Source organism: Mobula birostris, chromosome 8 (assembly GCF_030028105.1).
Source record: "Mobula birostris isolate sMobBir1 chromosome 8, sMobBir1.hap1, whole genome shotgun sequence".
NCBI lineage: Eukaryota > Metazoa > Chordata > Chondrichthyes > Myliobatiformes > Myliobatidae > Mobula > Mobula birostris.
In genome coordinates this window covers 106,978,307-106,992,649 of record NC_092377.1, presented here as the reverse complement: position 1 = coordinate 106,992,649, position 14,343 = coordinate 106,978,307, and the positions used below count along the sequence as shown (strand labels likewise).

General features: G+C 44.1%; 1 protein-coding gene across 6 annotated transcripts in view; it reads left to right on the top strand.

The window, feature by feature from the left end:
- Positions 1-4,839: 4,839 nt before the first annotated feature.
- Positions 4,840-14,343, top strand: part of dop1a (DOP1 leucine zipper like protein A) — a 222,843-nt gene continuing 213,339 nt past the window's right edge. For 5 of the 6 annotated variants that reach the window (XM_072265903.1, XM_072265902.1, XM_072265901.1 and 2 more), the window contains exon 1: positions 4,840-5,619. The gene's annotated coding sequence lies outside the window, so the exon portion shown is untranslated. The remainder of the gene's footprint in view (positions 5,620-14,343) is intronic. The other variant, XM_072265897.1, reaches the window with a different exon arrangement.

Below are 14,343 nucleotides of genomic sequence, written 5' to 3'. Positions count from 1 at the left end.
AGAGACTGCTTAATGAGGCACACACTATTCTGGGCTTTATCAGTAGGGAGTATAAAAGCTGAGACGCCATCCTGAACTTTAACAAAGTACTAGCCTAGCCTTAACCGGAGCAGAGTGATTAATGCTGTGAGGTAATCGGCACTGGTGCAGCAAGATTTGATGGCAGAAGGGACCACAGTTCATGGGTAGGTTAGTGAGACTGGAACTGCTTCTCTCTGTGCAGGAGTCGAGGACTAGAGACGACAGGTGGAAATAAAGGGGACAAGAGTGAAGAGTGGCATGGTGATAAAAACATTTTTGTTTTGAACATAGCCCGCAGCTGGAATCTGGACATGGCGGAGAATTGTTTCATTGCGGCTTCAAAGTGATCCAGATAAATATATGATGGAGGGAAAACATTGCAGCAAGGGCCAATGGGAGGAAGTGGGGAGTTGTTCTGGTAAAGAGGGACAGTTCAGTCACGAGGGGCTAAGTGGCCTCTTTCTACACCATAATGATTCAATGAATTAAAGAGAGCAGTGAAGAGTGAAACTTCCAGGACCAGTTAGCTCCTATAATGTGGAAGTAAATCGGTGAGAACGTACAGATTGAACTGAGAACATTGAACAATACAGGCCCTTCAGCCCACTCCGTCTGTACTGACCACGATGGCAAATTAATCTAATCCCATCTGTCTGCACATGGTCCATATCTCCCCATTCCCTGTCTGTTCATGTGTCTGTCTAAATGCCTCTAAAATATTACTATGGTATCTGCCCCGACAACATATTCCAGATCACCCACCACTCTGCGTAAAAAAAAGCTTGTCCTGTACATCTCCTTGAAACTTTCTGCCTCTCATCTTAAAACCATAAGACCATTAGACACAGGAGGAGAATGAGGCCATTTGGCACATTGAATCTCCTCCCACATTCCATCATGGCTGATTTATTGTTCCTCTCAACCTCATTCTCCTGCTTTCTCCCTGTAACTGGACTAAGCAAGAATAATACTATTTAGTATTCGATATCTCCACCCAGACTATCTACCCTATCTACGCCTGTCATAATTTTATCAATGTCTATCTGGTGTTTTCTCAGCTCCGGCGAGAGAAAAATAACAACTTTGTCCAATCTCACCATGTAGCTAATACTCTCCAAACCAGACAGCATCTCAGTGAACCTCTTATATGTCCTCTCCAAAGCCTCCATGTTGACAGGTACAGTGAACATAGGATGTTAGTTACTTATTTAAGATAAAACTTCCATCCGTGACTAGAAGAATAAGCACACTAAACAATTTCAACAATGCACTTCAACTCTGCTGCCAAAATTTATTTCCATGAACTTCAGTACAGAAGTGAATCAAGAACATAATTGGAACTATGTCATCCATCCATCCATCCATCTGTCCAACCATCGTCATCCGTCCATCCATCCATCCTCATCTGTCCATCCATCCATCCAAATGTCCATCCATCCTCATCTGTCCGTCCATCCACCTGTCCATACATCCTCCTCCATCCATCCGTCCATCCATCTGTCCGTTCATCCTCCTCCATCCATCCATCCACCTGTCCATCCATCCATCCGTCCAACCATCCGTCCATCCATCCAAATGTCCATCCATCCATCCTCATCCGTCCGTCCATCCACCTGTCCATACATCCTCCTCCATCCATCCGTGCATCCATCCATCTGTCCATCCATCCATCCATCCGTGCATCCATCCATCTGTCCATCCATCCGTTCATCCTCCTCCATCCATCCATCCACCTGTCCATCCATCCAAATGTCCATCCATCCATCCTCATCCATCCATCCATCCATCCAAATGTCCATCCATCCCTCCTCCTCCATCCATCCATCCATCCTTCTCTATCCATCCATCCATACATCCGTCCGTCCATACACCCATCCGTCCATCCATCCAAAAGTCCATCCTTCCATCCAAATATCTGTCCATCCATCCATCCATCCAAATGTCCATCCATCTGTTCATACATCTTCATTCATCCATCAGTCCATCCATGCATCCAAATGTCCATCCATCCATACATCCTCATCCATCCATCCATCCAAATGTCCATCCATCTATCCATCCATCCATCCATACATCCATCCAAAAGTCCATCCATCCATCCTCATCTGTCCATCCATCCCTCCAAATATCCATCCATCCATCCATCCATCTGTCCATCCATCGATCCATCTGTCCATCCATCTATCCATCTGTCCATACATCATCCATCCATCCATACATCCATCCATCAAAAAGTCCATCCATCCATCCATCCCTCCAAATATCCATCCATCCATCCATCCATCTGTCCATACATACATCCATCCAAATGTCCATCCATCTGTCCATCTGTCCATACATCATCCATCCATCCATACATCCATTGAAAAGTCCATCCATCCATCCATCCGTCCATCCATCCAAATGTCCATCCATCTGTCCATACATCTTCATCCATCCATCCATCTGTCCATACATCTTCATCCATCCATCCATCTGTCCATCCATCCACCCATCCGTCCATACATCCATCCAAATGTCAATCCATCTGTCCATACATCTTCATCCATCCATCCATCTGTACATCCATCCATCCATCTGTCTGTCCGTCCATTCATTCATCCATCCATCCAAATGTCCATCCATCTATCCATCCAAACATCCATTCATTTATCCATCCAAACATCTATCCATCCATCCAATTGTCCATCCATCCATCTATCCACCCATCCCCTTCCAAGCATCGATCCATGTAGCCGTCCTTCCATCCATTCGTCCATCCATCCTTCCGCCCATCCATCCATATGTCCATCCATCCCTCCATCCAAACGTCCAACCATCTAACCATCCATCCATCCATCCAAATGTCCATCCATCCATCCATCTATCCATAAATTCATCCATCCTCTTCCAAGCATCCATCCACCCATCAGTCTGTCCATCCAACCATCCACACATCTATCCATTCACATACCTATATGTGTTAAAACAGACTTAAATTAACATAAATTGTACGGGAAGCGGTACCGCAGCATAAAAGCCAGGATCAACAGGCTCCAGGACAGTTTTTTCCACCAGGCCATCAGACTGATTAATTCATGCTGACACAACTGTATTTCTATGTTATATTGACTATCCTGTTGCACATAATACTTATTACAAATTACTATAAATTGCACATTGCACATTTAGACGGAGACTTAAAGATCTTTACTCATCATGTATGTGTCGGATGTAAGAAATAAAGTCAATTCAACTTACATGACAAAATAAACTTAACTGCACAGAGCGACATTAGTGTGAGTTAAGACAATAAGGAAATCATAAGGTAATGTTAAGGTTTTAGAGGTTGGTTGGTTCAAGAACCTGATGGCAGAAAGGAAGAAGCAGTTGTTGAACTTTGAGATGTGGGTCTGTAGGCTCCTGTATCCCTTGCCTGATGGCAGTTTTGGAAAGCGAGCATGGCCTGGATGGTTCCATCATCACTTCATGATGGAGGCCATAATGATTTCAACAAAATCTGCACAATTGTCCTCTGATTTATTATTGGATCTTATTTGCTCTTTAGTTTTATTGCCTCTGAATATACTTCTGATTAAAATGGGACATGTTACCTCAGTATTACGGTCCATTTGTCCATTCCACCAGCTTCTCTTGAACTTCTCCAAGTTCAGCGCACCTCCGAATTGGTGTCTTCTGTGGATTTGAAAATTGTGCCCTGCCCTGCTACCCAGCACAGTTGTGCAGCAATTCATTCTGTTACTGCACAGATCCTGTGCCCTGGGTTCAATCTTGACCATCCTGTGTGGGGTCATCGTCTCACAGTTCTTCCTGTGAGCATGTGTTTTCCCCAGTGCTTATTTTCTCCCACAATTCAAAGACATGTAGGTTGGTTAATTGATGTGGTGAACTGGTTACAAGGTTATAAGAAATTATATAAGATTATGAGGGGCATAGATAGACAGCTGATATCCTTTTCCCAGAGTCGAAATATCTAGTACCGGAGGACATTCATTTAAAGTGAGCGGGATTAAGCTTAAAGGAGAGATGAGGAGCAAGTTGTTGTTTAGACAGAGAGTGGGATATGTCTAGAATAGCTGGTAGTGGAGGCAAGTACCATGCAGATGATTTTGAGGCCCTTAGATAGTCATATGAATGTGCCGAGAATGAAGGAATTTGAACATTGTTTAGTGCCAAGGAATTTGAACATTTAGAAAGCTAAATGGTCAACATAACACTATTACAGTGCCAGCAAGCTGGCTTCAGTTCCCACTGCTCTCTGTGAGGAGCCCGTATGTTCTCTCCGTGACTGCGTGGGTTTCCACCAGGTGCTCTGGTTTTCTCCCACATTCTAAAGACCTGTGGGTTCATAGGTCAATTGGTCACATCGGTGTAATTGGGGAGTGCAAGCTCTTTGGGCTAGAAGGGCCTATTACCAATCTCTAAAGAAACGTGTAGGCAGCTTTGGGACTAGTTCAGAAGGCTTTTAATTACTACTGTAAGTAGTTTGGAACACCATGACGCTGAAGGGCTGGGGTCTGTGCTGGTCTTTTGTATGGTCTGTCTCCCCTGGGTAGCAGAAGAATGCGGGGGATGAGTAGGTACGTGAAAGTGAATGTAAGTGGGATTGTGGGACTGATTGCTGGCACAGTGGTCTAGTGGCACCCCCGATGTTAGATCCTGTGTCCTGGGGGCGGGGGGGTAGAGAGTCGGATACCAAACGGGAGGACGCCGAGGCAGAAGAGGCCACGGTGGGAACCAAGCGTGCGGTGTGAGTGTTCCGGGGACGATTCAGGAGCGGGACCGGGGGAACGGCGCACAACTCGCGCTGCCGCCTGGGTAGCGTGCGGCAGCGGGCGGACGGAGGGGGCGCGCCCGCCGGGTGAGGCTGTGTTGTCGCGGGTGGTGTGGGAGCCCAGGGCTGGCGGATCGCCCGGTACCCGGAGCCAGCAGCCGCTGGTACCTGCCCCCCGGTCAGCCGAATTACGGAGTAGCTGTCCACTGGATTAGCCACAAAGTAGCGGTTCCCTGGATTGACCATAGCGTGGCTGCCCACTGAATCGACCTCAGGGTACCTGTCCATTGATTAGAAGCACGGTCGCTGCCCTCGGGATTAACCACAGGACACCTGTCTCCGAGATTACCACCAGGTACTATCGACTGGATTATCTCTGGTATTCTACACTGTGTTATCGCCAGTTCCGCCTCATCCGCCGGATTATCCACTGGATACCTTTGCATGAGGGTCAAATTGTCCATTGAATTATTGCAGCGTAGTGTGTGTTGGATTATCACACATATTGGAATTGTCCTAGATTGTCTACTGAATTATTACGGATTCCTGTCCACTAAAGTATCACTGTGTACTGGATTATCGCCGGGTCATTGTCACTGGATTACTGGTGTTTGCGGCGACACGTTTATGACTGGGTCATTTGCTGCTGGATTTGTATGGCTGCGGGAAGAGTCTCCTGAATCGCCACGGTTTTAGATTGGCCCAGCCTGTTCACAGCCAGCAGTTTGATCAAATGGTGGACAAGATGTGACTGCCATCAATTGTTTCAGTGATGGTGGGATTGGACAATGATATGTGAGCGGGCAGCGCCTTGGTGGTGGTAGGTAAGTGCCTTATCTCTTGTCAAACCTTCTGCCTCCTTCCTGCATGCCACGGTGGCGTAGCAGTTAGTGCAATATTTTTACAGCTCTGGTCACCCCAGAGTTTGGAGTTCAGTTCCAGCACCGTCTGTAAGGAGTTTGTGCGTTCTCTCTGTGAACCCCGTGGGTTTCCTCGCACAGTTAGTAGGGTAATTGTCCTTTGATTAGGCTAGGTGTAAATGCTGGGTGGTGTGGCTCATGGATCAGAAAGGCCTGTTCTTTGCTGTATCTCGAAATCAATAAAATCAAGTTATGAAAGACACTGTATGACAGTTAAGAAGATGAACCTTTGCTTATAGGCTCTCTTTTTGACACTTACAATTCACAAGCACATGTTCATATGTACCTCAGAGAGATTAAATGGGATTTGGTTTCCATTTTTGCTCATTATCTGTGTGATTCCCCCTCCCCCCCGCATTCTTTTTATGTTTTTGTTTTGATGAGTTCCTTTCACTTCAGCGTTCTGTTTGAGCTAGATCAGTTTCAGTTTCTGATCCTGGATTGACCTCCTATTCGAGTGCCACCATAATTTCACTGTTGAGTCAGTAGAGGCTCAGATGTTATCATTTCCTGGTGGCATGGGTGGGTGATTAGTATCAGAATGTATCATTCATTCCTGGCAGTCAGAGGCAGTGTTTTCTCTTGTTAGGTTTGTGTGTCACCTATTTTAAGGGTGCAGAAAAGATTCACAAGGATGTTACCTGGACTGGAGGGTTTGAATTATCAGGAGAGATTGGATAGGGTCAAAATCAAATTCATTGTCATTACTTGCAGCAGCAGCATAGGCTGGGGATATTTTCCCTATAGGGAATAAGGTAGATAGCCAGTGTAGGTTTCCCATTGACGACACGGATTAACTGGACTCTGAACACAACCACTCATTTCTTAATTATACCATATTTTGTGTGCAAGGAGAACAGCATGACCCCTGTCACCACCACACTATTCTGAGGTCTGAACAGAGATGTGGCTTTTTTTATACAGAATTAAGTAGCAGTTACTGGTGATGACCATTTGGTAATCTCTGTATGTTTGATCTTACAAGTAAGAAATTTAATTGTCATTCACAATATAGGTGTTAAAAGTCAATAGACACTGCGAGCTAACAGCTGATGATACTTCGAAGTTGGTAAAGCATTTGTCCCTTATTCTACTGGTTTTGAGAGTTATTTTGTTTCCAAGATATTTTAGAAGTCGCTTATAGAAGTCAATAAATTGCTTGTCATATACATTAGAATCAGGCTTATTATCACCGGCATGTGACATGAAATTTGTTAACTTAGCAGCAGCAGTTCAATGCAATACATAATATAGCAGAGAGAAAAAAAATAAAAACAATAATAAATAAACAACTAAATCAATTATGCATATTGAATAGATTAAAAAAACAGAAATAATTGTATATTTAAAAAAAAATGAGGTAGTGTCCAAAGATTCAATGTCCATTTAGGAATTGGATGGCAGAGGGGAAGAAGCTGTTCCTGAATCGCTGAGTGTGTGCCTTCAGGCTTCTGTACCTCCTACCTGATGGTAACAGTGAGAAAAGGACATGCCCTGGGTGCTGGAGGTCCTTAATAATAGATGTTGCCTTTCTGAGACACTGCTCCTTGAAGATGTCCTGGATACTTTGTAGGCTAGTACCCAAGATGGAGCTGACTAGATTTACAACCTTCTGCGGCTTCTTTTGGTCCTGTGCAGTAGCTCCTTCATACCAGACAGCGATACAGCCTGTCAGAATGCTCTCCATGGTACAACTATAGAAGTTTTGAGTGAACAGCGAGGCTGTTGCAGTAAAACTCCAGTAATATGCTATTTGACTCTTCGGAAACCCCAAATGTTTATCAGGTGATATTCCCACACTCCTATTCACCAGGGCCCCTGTTCCCACACTCCACTCACTGGGGCCTCTGTTCTTTTATGCCCTTTCTACTTCAAACTTCAAAGTAAATTTATTATCAAAGTATATAGATATCACCATATAGCAAATCTATAGAATAGTAACTAACAGGATCAATGAAGGATCAACCAGAGTGCAGAAGACAGCAAACTGTGCAAATGCAAATATAAATAAATAGTAATAAATAATGAGAACATGCGAAAAAGAGTCCTTAAAGTGAGATCATTGGTTGTGCATTTCAATGTCGGGGCAAGTGAATGTAGTGATCCCCTTAGCTGGTTCACTGTAACTTTTATAATAATATGGTGTAACAACTTGAAAAAGTAATTAACATAAATGACTGAGAAGCATGTGAGGTAAGCAACATCCATTAGTTTGGAAAACTCTGCCAGTTGGGCACCACAGATGATCTGAATGTGTCAAATGAGTTTTATTTTCTTCAGTAATTTTTATATTTTCTCGTTTAGTGAAATCTTTCAGCAGTAAGAAGGCGTGCTCAGAAGGCAGGGTAATATCACCTACTACGTCCAACACATCCTAAGTTTGCAGTGAATTTGCAACACAGAACCCAGTGTCTTTACTGTTACGAATGCTCAGCTTGGTTGTTTGGAACAAGATGCACTGTGCTGCTGTACGTTAACAAAACTACAGGGTACATACAGTCCTGGCTGAAGGGATGAAGAATGCCTGATCATTGAAATTACCATCTGTGCTTTCCTTTCTCTTTTCCATTGTATTCTGTCATTTGATCCTCCAGATGTATTTTGGAAACAACCCTGATGTACCCAGATTATTTTAAAAACTGGGGAGTTACCAAGCTTCCAGTTACTTTGTGCAGCCACTGTACTTAGAATCACAGTTATACAGCACAGAAGCAGCCCTTTGCTTCAACCCTCCATGCTGACTAGAATGTCTGTCTGAGCTAGTCCAACTTGCCTGTGTTTGGGCTGTATCCCTTTCAAATGGGGGGGTTCCCGACCTTTTTTTATGCCATGCACCCCTACCATTAGCGTATTGGAGTGACCAAACCCGATGTTTGGATGATGATTTAGGTGCTGGGCTACATTGAAAGGGTCAGGGGGTGAGGGACGGACCATTTCAGCTCACTGCTCTGCTGCCTGCTGAACTAAGGGTCTGTGGTCAGACTGTCTTTGTCGACTTCAGTTCAGAATGCTATTTGCTTGTATTTATTGTTTGCATCATTTTTTTTCCCTCTCTGCACATTGGGTGTTTGACAGTCTTTTTTTTTAAAGGGTTCTTTTGGGTTTCTTTGTTAGGAGACGAATCTCAAGGTTGTATCATGTATACATACTTTGATCATAAGTGTACTTTGAACCAAAGGGTCTCTGGACCCCATTTTGGGACCCCCTGCTCTAAACATTTCATATCCATGTACTTGTCCAAATGTCTTTTAAATGTTGTAGGCCATAAGATATAGGAGCAGAATTAGGCCATTTGGCCCATTGAGTCTGCTCCGCCATTTCATCCTGGCTGATCTAATTTTCCTTTCAGCACCAGTCTTCTGCCTTCTCCCTGTATCCTTTCATGCCCTGACCAATCAAGAATCTATCAACCTCTGCCTTATATATACGTAAAGACTTGGCTTCCACAGTCACATGTGGCTACGAATTCCGCAGATTCACCACTCTCTGGCGAAAGAAATGTCTCCTCATCTTGGTTCTGAAAGGACGCCCCTTATTCTGAGGCTGTATCTTCTGGTCTTGGACTCTCCCACCATAGGAAATGTCCTTACATCCACTCTATCGAGGCCTTTCACTATTCAATATGTTTCAATTCGGTCACCTCTCATTCTTCTGAATTCTACTGATGACAGGCCTAGAGCTATTAAAACTCTGTTCGTATGAAAAGCCATTCAATTGTGGAATAATTTCCGTGAATCTCCTTCGAACCCTCTCCAGTTTCAGCACATCCTTCCTAAGATGAGGGGCCCAAAACTGCTCACAATACTCCACAAGTGCTTTATAAAGGCTCAACATTGCATCCTTGCTTTTATATTCCAGACCTCTTGAAATGAATGCTAACATCACATTTGCGTTCCTCACCACTGACTCAACCTGCAAATTAACCTTTGGGGAATCCTGCATAAGCACTGTCAAATCATTTTGTGCCTCAGTTTTTTGAATTTTCACTCTGTTATGAAAATAGTCAGCCCTTTCATTTCTTCTACCAAAGTGCATGACCATACACTTCCCGACACTGTATTCCATCTGCAACTTCTTTGCTCATTCTGCTAATCTATCTAAGTCCTCCTGTAGCCTCTTTACTTCCTCAAAACTACTTGCTCCTCCATCTATCTTTGTATCGTCCACAAACTTTGCAACAAAGCCATGGATTCTGTCATCGAAGTCATTGACATATTACATAAAAAGAAGCAGTCCCAACACAGACCCCTGTGGAACACCAGTTGCCACTGGCAACCAACCAGAAAAGGCTTTTTTTATTCTCATTCTTTGCCTCCTGCCAACCAGCCACTGCTTTATCCATGTTAGAATCTTTCCTGTAATACTATGGGCTCTTAACTTGTTAAGCAACCTCATTTGGCACCTTCTAAAAATCCAAGCACATAACATCAGTTGATTCTCCTTTGTCTATCCTGCTTGTTATTTTTTCAAAGAATTCCAATAGATCTATCAGGCAAGATTTTCCCTTGAGGAAACCATGCTGACTACGGCTTATTTTATCATGTGCCTCCAAGTATCCTGAGACCTCACCCTTAATAATAGACTCTAACATCTTCCCAACCAGACTAACTGGCCTATAGTTTTCTTTCCTCTGCCTCTCTCTCCCTTCTTGAAGAGTGGACTGGCATTTGCAATTTTCCAGTTCTGTGGAACCATTCCAGAATCTAGTGATTCTTGAAAGATCATTACTATTGCTTGCATGATTTCTTCGGCCACTTCTTTCAGAACACTGGGGTATATACCATCTGATCCAGGTGACTCATCTACCTTCAGACCTTTCAGTTTCCCAAGAACCTTCTCTCTAGTAATGGTAACTTCACACACTTCATGCCCCCTGACAGCTTATCACTGTACCTGCCACTACCATTTACTGTTGACAGCTTGCCCCCATGTACCCACCAGCCTTTGCTTGAAAAGTTGTCCCTTAGATCCCTTTTGTTCTTTTCCCTCTCACCTTTAATACACATCTTTTGGTTTTAGATATTCCTACCCTGGAAAAAAGACACACTGAAAAGAAAGGTCTTAACTGTGCTCCTGATCAGAGATATTTTGGATTTTTTAATCAGAAATATAATTTGGAGGGTATAAGTTCATTCTGGTAGTGTGGTTCATTACGTTCTGCTTTTCGTACAATGTTGTTCCGGTACTTTCTCTGATATCCGATTTTTCATTGAAGGTATGTGGTGAAGCAATACTGCTTGTTGATAAGGGCTTTAAATGGAGAACGATCGGTGACCTGGTTAGCTGCTGTGACCAGCCGTGGCTCAGTGGGAATTTTCTGTACAACGTGTACAGTGGTGTTTCCTTGTCTTATACTTCCAGCATCTGAGGTGCAGAGCAGGTTAGGCAACATCTGTGCAGAGAGAGACAGGCAGTTAATATCTCAGATTGATGGTCTTTCATCAGCTCTGGGACAAGGCGGAAATCGTATTTTAAGTAAAGACGTGGGTGGGTCAGACAGTACGGGAGATAGGATGGGTGGAGGTGCCATCTGAAGGTGATGTTTGTCTGAAGCAAGTATAGGTAAACACAGATGACTGAGAATTGAGGGTGAAGAACAAGTACATGCAAGAATTTGCTGAAAATCTGAAATAACGAAACACAGTGCAGACTGCAAAAGTGTCTCCACAGTTGCTGCCCAATTTGTAGTATATTTCCAGAGTGTTATATCCATGACAAGAGGAGGCCATGCTCAGAGTGTATAGCAACACCCTGTATTCTGTCTGGGTGCCATCCAACCTCATGGTACGAATATCAATTTCTCTTTCCGTTGAACAAATTTCCCTCCCTCCTCCTCTATTCCCCACTCTGACCTTTACTTCTTCTCACCTGCCTATTCTTTTTCCCTGGGTCCCTTCCTCCTTCCCTTTCTCCTATTGTCCACTCTACTCTCCTATCAGATTCTTTCTTCTCCAACCTGTGACCTTTTCCAACCACCTGGCTTTACCTATCATCTTCCAGCTAGCCTCTTTCCCCTCTTGCCCCCCACCCTTTTATTCTCGCATCTTCCCCCTTCTTACTCAGTCCTGAAGGGTCTCGGCCCGAAATATTGACTGTTTACTCTTTTCCATAGATGCTGCCTGACCTGTTGAGTTCCTCCAGCATTTTGTGTGTGTTGCTTTTGGATTTCCAGCATATGCAGACGTTCTCATGTTTGTTTTGGATATCCAGCAACAACGAGTTTTTCTCTGTCATTTACCTCCTACCTGTATCTCCTTCAGACAGATCAACTGCCCTCTCTCAGTCTCTTCATCTTCATCCGACCATAGACATTGCTTCTGTTGTCCCCGCACCACATCACCAGCACCTTCTCTGCGACTTAGACCGTTCGTCATCCAACCTTCCCAATGCTGATGGAAGGTTATTGGCCTGAAAGCTTCACTCTTGTTTCTTCTCTGTAGATGCTGTTTTGAGCAGCTAAGCATTTTAAATAGTTCCCGATTTTAGTTTAGATCGTCAGCATCTGCACTTTTATCAGCAGCTGAAGGGATTGTCGTAATATACCGTACATTGTTTTGAATTCTAAATCGACAAGAAATGTGGTGGATGGGTCTGACTGGAATTCCAGCCTGCCCACCATCTTCTGCCCCGTTCTCTCCTGTTTCTCCTACAACTAGTTGGCTGTTACGATGCAGCCAACTTCAAGTTTATTTTTGGGTGGCCGATGCCCTCCACTGTATCTGTTTTACAGCCAAATAGTTGGGAAGAAAGAGTTGGGTTTATAATCCTATGGCGTAGTATTACACTATATCTCGGTGGGTGATCTGTGCACTGTCATGCAAAGTAGTTTTTATTTGTACTATCTTTGATGGAACAGCTATCAAAGTTTGAGGAGATTTGATGGAGTTTGAGGAGATTTGGTCTGTCACCAAAGACACTGGAAAATTTCTACAGATGTACTGTGGAGAGCATTCTAGTTGGCTGCATCACCATTTGGTATGGAGGTAGAGTGGGTGTCTACTGCACAGGATTGAAGTAAGCTACAGACAGTTATAAACTTAGTCAGCTGCATCATGGGCTCTAGCTTCGCAAGGACATCTTCCAGAAGCAATGTTCAAAAAGGCACCAGGGAGAACGTCTGTATTCTTCTACCAACTAATGCTTTGGGATGAAATCCCTGTGTGAGATTCAAACTCATGACTTCCTTACTGAAGGAGAAGATTCCTTCAGTAAGGAGCAATCAAGGATTCCCATCACCTAGGCTGCCCTCTCATTGGTACAGGAAGTGCAGGAGCCTGAAGGCACATACTCAACAATTTAGGAATAGCTTTTTTTCTTCTGAGGTACAGGTTTCCCCCGCCATCCGAAGGTAGAGCGTTCCTATGAAACGGTTTGTAAGCCGGAATGTCGTAAAGCGAAGAAGCAATTACCATTTATTTATATGGGAAGATTTTGTGAGCGTTCGCAGACCCAAAAATAACCTGCCAAATCATGCCAAATAACACATAAAACCTAAAATAACAGTAACATATAGTAAAAGCAGGAATGGTATGATAAATACACAGCTTATATAAAGTAGAAATACTTTTCCACAATCATTGCCTGAACTGTTCTCCGTAGCGAAAATCTCACGCAAGCGCCGTCGGCAGGAAATCTCAGGCAAGCGCTGTCGGCAAAAACACGGCGCAAGCGCTCTCCAGTAACCTTTAAGCTCTGAAGCTGCCAAATCATACCAAATAACACGTAAAAATACACAGCCGATATAAAGTAGAAATAATGTATGTACAGTGTAGTATCACTTACCAGAATTGGGAAAGTGCGGAGCACACAGATGGTGGTGTGTTAGGCTGAGTCATCGCAGATTGAGGTGGTGCAGTGGCCCCCACCCTCCGGGCAACGACCCGATACATTGCCGCGAAGCATGCAGGGGTGCAGTGGTAGCCAGGAGGCACACAGCACATCTTTAAGAAAAAAGCCGAAATAAACATGCTAATTAATTAGGTGCCACCCGGCACGTAATTGTCAGCTCAGATCAGTGCCGATTGCCGATTGCATCGCCTCTGATCTGGGCCGACAATTACATGCCGGGTGGTACCTAATTAATTAGCATGTTTATTTCAGCTTTTTTCTTAAAGATGTGCTGTGTGTCTCCCGGCTACTGCTGCATTCTCTGCAAATTGGTATCTGTCCGCGGCCTGGGTGTTGGGGTGGTGGGACACTGGGGTGTCATCTCGTCGTCTGTTTCCATTAGGACGGGCAGCTCATCTTCTCCTATGACTGCCCGCCTCGATGTCGAAGGTTGAGGCTCGTCGTCTGCTGTGGCTAATGTGGAAGGCTTGCTTGACTGCTGAGCCTCGCGCATCTTTCTATCATACAGTTCTTTGTAAGGACTCAAACCATCCTGCAAATATCCCCTAACCGATGTGCCCTTTCAAAATTAAAGTCGTGTTTTATCATTACTCATTTGGTTTCGATTGTTATCCTTCCCTCTTCCAATTGCATCAGCTCTTCACCTATTAGTTCTTGGCCATGGGATGCCAAAACCTCTTCAACATCATCTTTGTCAGCTTCCACAAGCCAAACTCACTTAGTCCTTACTTTGTTCACCACGCTAAGTGTAGCACCCTTACGAGCTCTTTTAGGCTTTTC